At 36.4% G+C, this 14,988-nt stretch overlaps 1 pseudogene across 1 annotated transcript; it reads left to right on the top strand.

Annotated features, from left to right (window-relative positions):
- Nucleotides 1-6,698: 6,698 nt before the first annotated feature.
- On the top strand, nucleotides 6,699-9,509 carry LOC143592265 (methylesterase 17-like; annotated as a pseudogene). The gene is made up of 3 exons (XR_013145884.1): nucleotides 6,699-6,833; nucleotides 8,957-9,091; nucleotides 9,175-9,509. The product of XR_013145884.1 is annotated as a methylesterase 17-like (transcript).
- Nucleotides 9,510-14,988: the final 5,479 nt, after the last annotated feature.

The raw sequence follows: 14,988 nt of genomic DNA, 5'->3' as shown, positions 1-14,988 counted from the left end.
TTGTTTTCCAAAAAATTACTCGGTTTTAGTTGACTTTTGGTCAAAGTTTAATGATACTACAATTTTCCATCTCTCTCTAAATCAACGCACCATGGTTTATTTAATGTTAAGAATGGCTTAATAAAATAAGATAAGTTTAGATTACATCGAAACAGAAGGCAAGTGGGCAACAAGCTGCGTTGCTACCCCTTTTGAATCGCAAAACCCAATCTTTTAAAAACTATATTTGCTGATCTTCAAGTCATAACATTACTATGCATGACCCGAATTATGAAAACATATAACTTATATTTTCAAAGTGACTACATCAAATCAGACCCTGTAAATATTCTAAAGCAAAATACAAAAATACTTTACTGGATCAAGTAAACGTGCCAACCACAGAAGCACTCAAGCCACTCTTAAATATAACAAGTTGCTTTAACTCGCTTGTTGTGACCGGGCAGGAACTCAGTTGGTATTAGTTTGGTTCGTTACGATACCGTAAATTAATAATTTTTGAATGAAGTCGAAAGTGGAAAAACGTTGGTGTTAAAACTGAAAAAGTCTCGTGTTTTTGTAACAAATATGTAAAAATCTAAAAGTTCTATGGCTAAAGTTAGGCTAAAAGTCTTGTGAAAAAAGTTGATAAGACAAAGGTAAAGTATAAAAGTTTTGTGATCAAAATTGAAATGGTAAAACTATCAATGTTGCCATTTTATACACAAAGCTGTGTGGTCAAAATTAATATATATAGTGTTGTGCTAAAGTTTTGTGACCAAGTAGTAAAAATGTTAAAGGTTGGTAGCTAAAATAAAGAAACAAAACTTTGATAGTTGTTTCTTTAAGCGTTAATTGACTATATGTCATATGATGATGTAGAATTGTAGAAACCCTTTTAGTTACCCATAGGACCAAAAATGTTAAGGCCATTATTTTCAACAAATATTTTGGTAACAAATGAGCATACATACAATACTTTTCACAAACACATATAACTTATTAAGCTACCGCAGTTTTTTAATCTTAGTTATGAGACAATTGGTTGCATCAAATATCACACGATATCAAATTATCAATGGATATTATCATGACAATGAAGAATGTGAAAGGCACACATAATAAATAATAATATATATAAACATTTTTGATGGAATTGCCGACAAAAGGTTATTAGGAATATGGTATTTTCTGAAAACTATGGGAAACGACTAAAAGAAAATCTTATTTGAAATTTCATCTTTAAATTGTACAGGATCACTGATTAAGCTTATGTCTAGTTGAAAATTAATACTAAAAAGCGTGGAACAAAAACTTGTTTCCAAATATATTTGGCGATGATTTATTCCTTAAATACCGATAGATTACCAATGGCCTTTTAATTCCTTTAAATTATTATTACAATTGAATGTTTTTTGAGGATTAGCAACATGAGGACTCTTAACTCTCTAAGTTGTTTCAAGATAGTTAGACAATAGGTGCGATTTTATGTAACAATGTTAAGATTCATAACTGATAGATTGAACATTGAGTTTAGTCATGATTTTATGGTTGATTACATTGAATTGGTGAAATAAATAGAAAAATAACCTCACTAGAATGTCCTTTGCCATGTTTGTTCGTTGGCGTCTTAAACTCTAAAATATACAGGAACACATAAAATAATTTTGTCTAAAAAAAGGCAAATTACTTATAGTATCTTCTTGTGTGCTTTAGCAAATGTGATTACTTTTAGCCTAAGAAAATATTAGAATAGAAATATTATTTCCTTGTAAGTTTCTGTTAGGTCCTTGTTTGTATATTGCGGTTTCTAGCTTTCTTATACTTTGTTATTCTTTGTTTGGTACACACATATATATATATATAAACATTTTATTATAAAATTATATAACTTTTTTCCTAATTTTATGAATACACTATTTGGATGTCGGGTCTCGGGTTCTTCAAATCTTCTGACGAACAATGTCCCATTGATGGGTTTATTCTAGGACTGACAAACGGGTCGGGTTAGAAAGGGTCATGAGTCAGAACGGGTCAAATTAAAAAATTGGTCGTTTTGGTTCAGGTCAAAAAAAAATCGGAAACTCGTCTCGTGAGGAAAAAATCAAAACAAAACAAAAAACAGAAAAAATCAAAACCGAAATGAAACCGAAAAAACCGACCATTACGAAACCCGTTATGTGCTAAAACTTGTCCCAACTCGAAACTCGTCAGTTCGGAAACTCGTATAGTCCCCAAAACCAAAACCGAATCTGTTTTGATCCAAAAACCCGTCCTGTGCGAAAACCCTTGCCGACCTGAAACCCGATCCGAACCGACCCCGTTCAGTTCCAAAACCCGGCCCGCCGCAAAACCTATCCTGGCCTGAAACCCAATCTGAACTCGTTTCGATCCTAAATTCGTTTCGTGCCATAACCGATCTCGTGTGGATACTTATGCTAGCTTGAAACTCGTTCTAGTCCGAAACTTGCCTCGTTTCTTTAAGACACTACCCACATCGATCAATATCTTTAAATTTGTTGACCCGCTATGAGTTATGACCCGAAAATAACAAGTTCAAATTTCGATCGACGCATTTTAACCTTTCTGATTAAAATATCTTACCCGAACGGACCAATAACCTCTAGTTTATCACAACCATTTTGGAACATAAAACTCGCGCGCGCGTACCAAAAGAAAACAAAAAAACAAAAAAAACCAATGTACAAATACTATATTATAAATACCCATAAAATGAGCCAAAGAGATATTGGTGAAGAGAGAGAATGGGAGATAGAGGGTGTGCAGAGGAGATGACTCCATTGAAACCACACTTTGTGCTCATTCATGGCTTAAGTGGAGGAAGATGGTGTTGGTACAAGCTCAAAAGCATGATGTGCAACTTTGGATATAATGTGACATGCATAGACCTCAAAGGGGCTGGCTTAGATCCCTCTGATTCTAAAACCATCCTCTCTTTTGATGAATACAACAAACCTCTCCTTGATTTCATGTCTAACTTGCCTCATAATGAAAAGTGTCGAAACACGAAATGAATCTTACCTGATCCATGACGATGTTTCCACGGATTTTCGAGATGAACGAACCACGTCTTGATCTTCTTCTTCTTCGGCTGCGCCTGTGACCTGCAATGTCGAGACCTGCAATGGTTTCGGGCGTGTGGAGGTGACTGCTAAGATATCCTGAGGATTTCTTGTTCACAGACACAAAAAGTGGTGGTGGCTCTTATTGAGCATGACCCATGATAAGGAGGTGGAGACCTCCTTATATAGAGTCTCATGGCCACCATCATGGTACCCTAATGGGCCTAGCCCAGTTAGGGTTACCTCCACAAAACCCCCTCAGCCCAATAACATTGTATTAGTCCATGCAATGAAATAAGCCAAACATAATAGATTTAGGGTCGTAGAACCGGGTTTTAGTACCATACCCCTACAAGCCCCCCCAAGTCCAGTGTTGCTCCTGGGCGCGCAAGCGTCTAGGTGGAGCGCTGGACTTTATAAGGTGTGAGGCGGTTTTTTCCCTTTTCTTTGGCCTTGTCTTTATTGTCTGAGTTTTGGGAGGTTTTCCCCATGATGGTGACAAGCTGTAAAAATAATGAAGCCTGCGCGTGAGGCGACTTACGAGCTATAATAATAGAGCCTGCGCGAGTGGCGACTTACGAGCTAAGAATAAAAAAGCCTGCGCGCGAGAGGCGTCTTACGAGCTGAGAATAATAATGCCTGCGCGCGAGAGGCGACTTACGAGCTAAGAATAATAAAGCCTGCGCGCGAGAGGCGACTTACGAGCTAAGAATAATAAAGCCTGCGCGTGAGAGGCGTCTTACGAGCTGAGAATAATAATGCCTGCGCGCGAGAGGCGACTTACGAGCTAAGAATAATAATGCCTGCGCGCGAGAGGCGACTTACGAGCTATAGCATAATAAAGCCTGCGCGTGAGGCGTCTTACGAGCTAAGAATAATAAAGCCTGCGCGCGAGAGGCGACTTACGAGCTAAGAATAATAAAGCCTGCGCGCGAGAGGCGTCATACGAGCTGTAGCACAATAAAGCCTGCGCGTGAGGCGTCTTAAGAGCTAAGAATAATAAAGCCTGCGCGCGAGAGGCGACTTACGAGCTAAGAATAATAAAGCCTGCGCGCGAGAGGCGTCTTACGAGCTGTAGCATAATAAAGCCTGCGCGTGAGGCGTCTTACGAGCTAAGAATAATAAAGCCTGCGCGCGAGAGGCGACTTACGAGCTAAGAATAATAAAGCCTGCGCGCGAGAGGCGACTTACGAGCTGTGAAAGTAATAAAGCTTGCGCGCGAGAGGCGTCTTATGAGCTTTGAGAATAATAATTGAGCTGGCGCGTGAGGCGACTTACGAGCTGTGAAAGTAATAAAGCTTGCGCGCGAGAGGCGTCTTATGAGCTTTGAGAATAATAATTGAGCTGGCGCGTGAGGCGACTTACGGGCTGTAAGAATAATAACAGCTTGCGCGCGAGGCGTCTTATGAGCTGTGAATAATAAAGCCTGCGCGTGAGGCGACTTACGGGCTGTAAGAATAATAACAGCTTGCGCGCGAGGCGTCTTATGAGCTGTGAATAATAAAGCCTGCGCGTGAGGCGACTTACGGGCTGTAAGAATAATAACAGCTTGCGCGCGAGGCGTCTTATGAGCCGTGTGAATAATAAAGCCTGCGCGTGAGGCGACTTACGGGCTGTAAGAATAATAACAGCTTGCGCGCGAGGCGTCTTATGAGCTGTGTGAATAAAAAAGCCTGCGCGCGAGGCGACTTACGGGCTGTAAGAATAATAACAGCTTGCGCGCGAGGCGTCTTATGAGCTGTAATAATAGTGGAGCTTGCGCGTGAGGCGGCTTACGAGCTACTTTATGTCACGCGCCACGTGCAGATGTTGCATGCGCGTGCGCGTAGACTTTGGTTTTGTGTTATGCGCCACGCGCAGATGTTGCGTGCGCGTGCGTGTAGACTGTGACATGTATGAGCATGTGATGCGTAAGCATGTGTAATATGCGTGAGCATATGTGATGCGTGAGCATGTGATGCGTAAGCATGTGTAATATGCGTGAGCATATGTGATGTGTGAGCATATGGTATGAGGATTCCCAACCCCTAAGTTTGGCGCGTAGCCATATGGGATATTATGAGGATTCCCAACCTTGAAGTTTGGCGCGTGGCCATATGGGATATTATGAGGATTCCCATCCTTGGCGCGTAGCCATATGGGATATTATGAGGATTCCAAACCTTGGCGCGTAGCCATATGGGATATTATGAGGATTCCCAACCTTGAAGTTTGGCGCGTAGCCATATGGGATATTAGGAGGATTCCCAACCCTGCAGTTTGGCGCGTAGCCATATGGGATATTAGAAGGATTCCCAACCTTGAAGTTTGGCGCGTGGCCATATGGGATATTATGAGGATTCCCATCCTTGGCGCGTAGCCATATGGGATATTATGAGGATTCCCAACCTTGAAGTTTGGCGCGTAGCCATATGGGATATTAGGAGGATTCCCAACCTTGAAGTTTGGCGCGTAGCCTGATGCGCGCATGCACGGCGATAGAGTGGTGACTCGCGAGTGCGCGTGCATGGCGGAGGTCTATTGCGCAAAACCCAGATGGTGGTTTCCGCGGCGGCACATGCACGGCTGCGGAGTGAGAACCCACGGGCGTGCGTACATGGCGGCGGAAGTCTGGTAATTTCTGGATCTGCAATTTAAGAGTCAGATCTGCAACTTTAGACCTAAAATCCAGGTCTGTAATCTAGACCTAGATCTGTAAATCAGATCTGGACAGATCTGAAGCCCGGAGCAGATTTAAAACCATCACAGATTCGGAGATCTGATCATTCGAATCACGGATTTTCCTTCTTGCCCAGATCTGGAAGCCTCTTTTTAGATCTATGGATCTTTTTGAGCTTTAATAGAACAAGCTTTGAAGCCTTTTTCTGTAAACTTCCAGATCTGTGTTTTTCTTGGGAGATATCTGACAGCCGGGATGAAGATCGAAGGGCAGTTCGTTGCCCTCCCACGGATGGCGCCAATGTCGAAACACGAAATGAATCTTACCTGATCCATGACGATGTTTCCACGGATTTTCGAGATGAACGAACCACGTCTTGATCTTCTTCTTCTTCGGCTGCGCCTGTGACCTGCAATGTCGAGACCTGCAATGGTTTCGGGGGTGTGGAGGTGACTGCTAAGATATCCTGAGGATTTCTTGTTCACAGACACAAAAAGTGGTGGTGGCTCTTATTGAGCATGACCCATGATAAGGAGGTGGAGACCTCCTTATATAGAGTCTCATGGCCACCATCATGGTACCCTAATGGGCCTAGCCCAGTTTGGGTTACCTCCACAAAACCCCCTCAGCCCAATAACATTGTATTAGTCCATGTAATGAAATAAGCCAAACATAACAGATTTAGGGTCGTAGAACCGGGTTTTAGTACCATACCCCTACAAAAAGGTACGGTTCTTCATGCGTTAGGTACACCATATATACTTGTGTTTGATGTTCTCAAGTTTGAGATCCTAACTAATATAGCATACCATAACATAAACCAATCATGTTGTTGAACAAGAGTATTTCCTACAGAAGAACCCAATTTTCCCATCACACTAACTTCAAAATCATGATATTTATTTATTTATTAAAATCATCGTTACAAGCATATCCAACAACGATTGCTAAAATAGTAATGATTATTACAGGTGATATTGGTAGGTCATAGTGCTGGGGGACTAAGCGTAACACAAGCAACTCACAAGTTTCCAAACAAAATCAGTCTTGTGATATATGTTGCAGCGACGATGCTTAAAAATGGATTCCTAACCGAACAAGACGTTAAAGATGTAAGATAAAGCCTTTTAATTTTTATTTAAAATTATATTGATTTTGCCTTTAAAGCCATGGTGGCTGATTTTCTGACCATTATAATTATAACTTCGCAACATGCCATAATTGTTTTCACTATTATATATCATATATATAGTTCAAAGTATAAATACATTTAACTAACCCTAATGCTCTTTTATTAGTTAAAACTAGTTTTAGAGCCCGTGACACACACAGGATAATTCAAATTATAAAACTATAAGTAAAACAAATAATTATATAGCATGTATGAAAAAAAATGTATTACATCTATGCTTGTATCTATACAATGTGTACATAAATTGATTTTATTTATATCACAAAATAATTTTTTTAAATAAACTTAATAAAAAAATACCCATACAAAAACGTACACGAGAATTCTTCTTTCTATTGAAAAATTCATTCTCAATGTTATATATGTATAATTGAAAGAATTTGGGTTATAAACCAATTTCGGAAATAAGACTTCTCATACGATAGTAGTTCTAACCACTCAGCCTAAATACAAAAGAGGCGTTACCTTTATTGATATATTTATCAATTTACCACCCATCAAAGGAAAGTAGAACATTAAATTGTAACAATAGATGTTATTCAAGAACTATATTTTTCTTAAGTACATTATAAAAAAGATTTTAATAAGTTTCAAAGGGCTTTTCAATTTTGTCATAATTACAACATAAAAAATAATATGTTAAATATTTTGTTTCATTTGAGCATAGTTTTGCATGACATGCTTCCCATACAATGTTCTGATCACCATTGAAGGAAAAAATTAATGTTGACATAAATATTTCAAATTTGATAAAAGTTACAAGTATTGATAGACACGGGGGTGGCATGTCGAAATTGTTCGCAATCTTTTCTTAAATTTTAATAGTTAGAGGGAAAAATAGTCAATTTGCCAAATCCCGACATTTTGATTATTTCAAAAAATGCCCTTAAAAATAAATTTGAAACCCGAATCATGTTTAAATTCTAACTTTCATACTTTTAACATTTTAAAGTCAACACTTTGAACCCATAACAAATTTGACGATAAATCTATTTTGCATTCTCTAACTTTTAAAAATACTCAACATTTTCATTTTTGACCCGTAACAAATTTTGACCTTAATGTAGTTAACTTGTATGAAACAATTTATTTACCAACTTTTGACCCATAAAATCAAATTTAAGTTCCACAAAAAACCCGAAACAATTTTCATTTGATAAACATGATTTGTTGTTGATTTTTGAAATTCATCAAGTATATTTTGAAATATATAGTAAAATAATATGTTAATATTTATATTTATAAAAATATATAGATATTATATAAATATAGTGTAAAAGGAAAGTGAATAATTATTGATTTATTACATATATTAGGGTATACTAGTTTTGGAGAGAAAAAAATTATGAGAATTAACCAAAGCATGACATATGTCTTAATTTATTTTACTTTATTAGAAAGGTAGATTTTAAAGATTAATTGTAATTTTGTTGTATTTTAAAAAGAAGATAATTTGGTATAATATTGAATTTGTACAAAATTTATATTTTAAGTCTAGATAACATATTATAAGTTGGAAATATGTAATATAAAGACAAATGTAAAAAAGGGTGTATGGCACTTTAGAATTGTGGGTTTTAGTGATTAGTAGATAATAATAGAGTGGAATTGTGGGTTTAGTAAAATTTCGTCTTTTATCTGGGGTAGAAACCGGTATATTGAAGACATTTTTATAAACTTTTTTTATTGTAATAATAATAATAAGCTATTTAGTCTGTAGTCGCTAAAAATTAAACTATATACTAAATTAGTATTTTGACAATACATATATGTAAGTATGTAACTACATTTGTTAGTTTATAAAACATTATAAAGAGTTTACAATGGAAAGTTAATCTAAGAAATAGAATATAAGTTTTCAAGGCCAATTTTCAATAACATTGAAGCAACAGATGCTTTTTAGAAGGAGTCAAGACAGAAAAGTCAATTCACGAGTGGGGAAGACAAATGTCGTGGATCTAACATATTAATATAGACAAACTGATGATTAAACATAGGCATTAATATTAAAATTTTTGTTTTATGTCAATAATTATGTAATAGGGAGTGCCTGATGAAGTCAAATGTAATGATGCTTATGGCTTGGAATTTGGGTTAGGCGTTAATCAGCATCCTACATTTGCAACTGTTAAAAATGAGCCACAACCTAAACTCCTATATTATACAATCCCTCCGGAGGTATCCATATTAACTTTTTCTCATAGACAAGCATCGGACCTTGACTGACCCTTTAATTTTGTTGGTCATTATGTAATTTGTAGGACATCACATTAAGTTCAATGGTTTCACGACCAGGGCCCGTTTGTGCAATAGTAAGTGCTCGATTCCCAGAAGGTGATAATGTATTGAAAAGGTGCCAAGGGTATACATTAAGACACTGTATGATGAAACGCTAAAGCCAAAGCAACAAGACAACATGATCGCAAAATGGCCGCCTTCACATGTTTATGATTTGGAGAGTGATCATGGCCCCAACTTCCCTTGTCCTTTTGCATTGTTCGGATTATTCGTAAAGATTGCAATTTCAATGGTTTGCACATAAATGCTTTTTATATAGTCAGACTTGACTTTTGTTTGGCTAAATATAATCTATAAGACAGACATTTATGTATTATTCTATTTTGATGCATTCTATTTTATAAAATAATGATAACTACTATTCACGTTATGTTGGAATTATTGTTATTCAGTTTTTTTTCTATTCCCTAATTCTTCCTAGGTTTCTTTTAAAATCTATTCATAGTTGGAAGGTAGATTTGATTCAATTCTTATTTATGAATTTCTCCGAATTCTAAAGACGACTCTAAAAAAGTTAAAAGACTAACTAATTTAGATAGTGATTAATCTTTGGCTCTTCATCCTCGTTAACTTTGTAAAGGATGCGATTCATTATTGTTTTGGCCTCCCCTTTGTCTCTAGGGACGGATATCACAACTTTGAGATGTTTAACGATTATAGGGCTTAATGTTTATCTAAACACTACATCAAAATAAATGTCACAAAGTTTGCTAGACGTTAACAAGTTTTGCATAGTCCTTAAACATAAAGCCACCTTGGAAAATCCAATATTTGCATAAGACAGAACACCACATCCATTTATTGATTATATGGCTTTGAATCCGAATCTTTGATCCAACTTCTTTCTATAGAACTCCCCAACAAGGGTGTAATATCCCAAAATTCCAAGGTATTTATATAAGAACTTAAAGACTTGCAAAAATACAAGTATGTTCAAAACTGAGGTATGAGACATAGTAATGTTATCTAAACTTTTAAGTTGGAGCTTAAAAGATAGAACCGTAGTTGAGGGAGTGTTAATGGGTTTCTTTAAATTTGTAATAACTTACTTATTATGAAACATTAAGGACCAAAGAAGTTGATTGAGCAAATTGATTTCTGACTTGGCTAACAAAAGGGTGTCCCACGCTTATTTCGTTTGTGAGTTTCAAAATCAAAACTTGATACTCGAACTAGAAGTGGAAATAAGGTTTGTAGGAACAATCAATCATCCTTTAGGAGGAAGAGCAGTTGGCAATACATTTTTAACCTAGAACTCCCTATTTTGAGTTGGATGTGAGTTTTTTTGACATGCGAATAGAAATGTAGAAATTATTAATCATTAGGTTAGATATGATTAACCTAAGATTATATGATAGTTCAAAATCACTGAACCTCATATTTAAGAACTAAATATTTGTAGAGGTGCAAATCCTAACCGATTAACTGAAATCGGCTGGAATCCGAAATCGGCTATTAATCGGTATAGTAGAAAGTAGTTTGTAACCGATATTAACACTAGCCTATGAACCGGCTATGGAATTTCACATATGAACCGGTTGATTTTAATAGTTTAATAATGTTATTGTTAATAATTTAAATTTAATAGGCTTCTAATTTTAATCGGTTGATAATCGAAGCAAACCATTTATATATGTTATAAGGTTTCCACTTTAAAACCTTTTAGGAACCGTAACCATCTATTAACAATAACCAGTTACGCATACCACTATTTTCAAAATCGGCTAACTAGTATTTGCACGTCTATATTACTGTTTTGGGCTAGTTGTGTGAATTAGTTAGGTTACATCAGAGCCTAATCCATTATAGCCCATACCTTCAAAATAATATTTCATTAGTCAATACTAAGTAGACTTAATAATTAATATGCTACCACATCACCAGCATATCTTGTCAAACTATTCCTTCTTCTCCGGCCACCCAAATCCCCGGCGATGGCACCGTCATTTATTTTCTTCGTTTAGAGTAATTGTTGATATGTAGAAACTTGAAAGCTAAATGTATTATTGTTAGTGAAAATTGAAGACCAATTTTTCCTCAATTCCTTAGTCCTTAAAATATATACTAACTAAACTTCAACCAGCATCAAGCTATCAATCTTTCTTTTATGTAATTGAAAGCTTATTAAATGATGTAATCGTTGAAAACGATGACACAGAAAGAAAAGAGAAATGAAACAGAGAGAAATTTTTATTATCTCAAAATGATATTACCAAAATAAGAAACCTACATATATACACAATACATACACGGTGTATCTGTATGTACGGTGTGTAAGTTGCACGTCGTATAACATACACAGCGTATATGTTGTATTCATAGCGTATATGTGTTATACGCTCACCCCCCTTCAAGTTGGAGGTTGAGAAAATTCCAAATTGCATAAAAGCGAGTGAAAATGAGGCCTTGGTAAGCTCTTTTTTGTGTTCATATGCACCAAAGTCACAAGGCCCTCTTGTAACTTCTTGCAAACAAAATGGCAATCAATTTCAATGTGCTTAATCCGCTCATGAAAGGCATGATTCTTGGTAATATAGATTGTAGCCTGACTATCACATTTGAGTGTGACAGGAGTAATGTTAGGAATATTGAATTTCGAGAGATGTCTTGTCAACCATGAAAGTTCGGCAGTGACACGGCGAAGAGATCGGCACTCGGCTTCAGCTGAGCTCAAAGAAATAGTAGGTTGCTTCTTAGATTTCCAAGAAATTGGAGAGTCCCCAAGTAAAACATAAAAACCACTGACCGATCGATGAGTATTAGGACAAGTTGCCCAATCCGAATCACAGAATGCCTGCAAACCAAAGGAATGATTGTTGTTGAAGAATAATCCTTGAGAGAAATTTCCCTTGACATATGAAAGAGTGTGTAGTGCTGCATTCCAATGAGACATCCTCGGATCTTGCATGAATTAACTCAAAATTTTAACAACAAAAGCAATATCAGGTCTTGTGTGAGTAAGGAATTAAGTTTACCTACAAGTTTTCTATATTGTAAAGGTTCATCAAGAACAAGTCCCACATGAGCTTTAAGTTGTAGATGATGAGGAAATAGAGAGTTGGTGGCAGAAATATTGGAAGTGTCACATTCGGAAAGCATGCCCTTAACAAACTTGCGTTGACACATGATAACACCTTTTGTAGTGTAAAGAACCTCCATTCCCAAAAAATAATTGAGACTTCCCATATCTTTGATTTTGAAAGATAAATCCAGGAAATTCTTGAGATTATTGATCTCTTCTAAATTGTTCCCAGTAACTACAATGTCATCGACATACACAGCGACATAAACCACTGATGATCCCATAGACTTTGAAAACAAAGAATGATCATTCTGAGAACCCACATACCCTCTTGACTTTAAAGCGGAAGACAATTTCCCATACCATTGTCGAGAAGGCTATTTCAAACCATATAAAGAATTGTGAAATTTAAGCACCGTTTATCAGGAAGCTGCATACCAGGTGGTGGCAACATATAGATATCCTCATCTAAATCCCCGTGAAGAAAGCATTGTTAACATTAAGCTGAAAAAGAGGCCAACTTCGTTTTGTAGTGACAACTACAAGGCTTTGAATGGTGGTCATCTTGATAACAGGAGAAAATGTTTCATTATAATCAATTCCCTATTTTTAAGTATCGCCTCTCACCACCAATCTTGCTCTACAATGCTCAACCGTTGATGTGCTAAAAGTAGTTATAAAATTATGAACCAAATTTACGCTAATCTAGACACTAAGTAATAATTCTAGACTTTTAACTTAACTAAAACTACTAACCGGCAAGTGAACCGGTCGACTCTAGTACAGTTAAGTAAGTCCGGATATCGAACCCACGAGATTCTTTAAATTACATTTAACTAGCTAATTAGACTCGACTAGCTGACACGACTATTTGTTTATTTGTTTTAAGGGGGTTTTCAATTAAAATACTAAGATTATACTACTTATTAAAACTAATTAAGAAAAACAGGTAATTTAAATGAAAGACAAGTTTGTTGATTTTAATCAAATGATGATGAAAAACTACCTAGGCTAGAATCCCCTAAGTTTCAGTTGTCAATTAACCGAGAAAATATTTAGTTATGGAACTGAGATCGTAAAATAGACGCTTAAAATAAAACCCGAACAGGACCCTTGACCATTCTCAAGAAGACACCTATGGGTTTCTAATAAGTTTTAACGCACACCAGTTTTAAAAATCAAGTTTCCTTACGGTCACCTAATTAATTATGAACTAGTTCCTTTATACTGAAATCCTACCTTACAATGCGGAAATCAAAGGCAATTTAATATATTTAATTGACTCGATAGACAAAATTAACCAATCAAACCTAGACAGACTCCTTACGAAGAACTAAATCTAACAAGCTTGCTCAACAAAGACCTATCAATAACCTAGCACCTTACAGCTTTTTAGGTTTGCAGCACACTTAGATATATTTGATAATATTATTCCTATGATCTTATTGCAAGTCAATCATGAAATAGTCAAAAACACAAAGTAAATGACCTTATAGCAACCTATCATATGATAAATAATAATCAAGGCAACTATGGAATAATAACAACCAATTAAACAACCATAAACACACATATGCATCAATTTAATATAATTAAACCTTTTAACTAATTCATAAAACCATAAAGATAAATAATTCCTAAATAAATATCAAACGTCAACAAAGGTTCATCAAATGCCTTGATAGTCTATAACGTCTAGCCAAGCATCGTAAAATCAAATGAAATAGTTATAAAGGAATTCATGGTGAGAATAATAGAAACAAAAGAAAATAAGCGATAAAACCCGTATTCTTTGTCTTCAATCGATAAGGACTTCACTGGATGTTCCTAGCCTTCAAACCTTCATTAACTCCTCACATGAGCTCCAATTTTCGTCCAAAACGGCTGGTGATCGCAAGGTATGCTTAGGGTTCAGTTTAGGGGTGTTTATATAGGTTTCCAAGGCCCCAAACCCATAAATTCGTGGAAGATTCTAGAACCGTGGGTCAAGGCGCCGCGTGGGCATCACTAGCCCCTGTGGTCGCGTGGCGCGGCGTTTAAGGAAGGGGGAGGCCGGCCGGTTCGGTTCAGTCCGGTTTAATCCTGGTGCGTTCCGGTTCGATCCTGATCCCTCCGGTTCTTCGGTTTGGCTTGTTTTAGCTCGTTTTTCCGCCCTTTTTAGCCATGATCAAGTCTCGGAACCTACATGACACAATTAAGTTAGTAATATACAAATTCTAATAAAAACCAAAGAAAAACTAATAAAATATTAAATAAATTATACACGGGATTTATATACTTTTAGCGTTATATCAACTGTCCCATATACTTTGTGTTTAACTTTAAACACTCATTTGTGTTTAATAGCATTCTTTCCAAGAAAAAGAGAAACAATAACCCAAGTATTAGTTTTTTCAAGAGCCTGAAACTCAGCTTTCATGGCATCTTGCTATTCAGGATTGCCGGCAGCTTCCTTATACGAAGTAGTCTCATGTAAATCAGAGATTGCTAGAGTGAGAGTCTGACTAGAAGGAAGAAGACGAGAAGAACATCAAAAGATAGGAGAGGAGCATGCATTCGTGATAGTATGGAAACAATGATGAGAAGATTCAGAGTTATTACAAACATAGCATTTAAGTATGAGGGCGGAACATAAATTCTTGAAGATCTTCAAAGAGTTTCAGTAGGATCATTAGGAACAGAAGATGGAGAATCAGGAAGATGAGCAGGAAGAGGAACAGAGGATGGATCATCAAAAAATTGATTGATGAGAATG

Source organism: Bidens hawaiensis, unplaced genomic scaffold, assembly GCF_021521415.1.
Source record: "Bidens hawaiensis isolate Kalapana, Puna unplaced genomic scaffold, B.hawaiensis_p1.1 tig00040642_1, whole genome shotgun sequence".
Taxonomy (NCBI): domain Eukaryota; kingdom Viridiplantae; phylum Streptophyta; class Magnoliopsida; order Asterales; family Asteraceae; genus Bidens; species Bidens hawaiensis.
The sequence above is the reverse complement of the archived record's forward strand: the minus strand, read 5'-3'. Positions and strand labels throughout refer to the sequence as shown.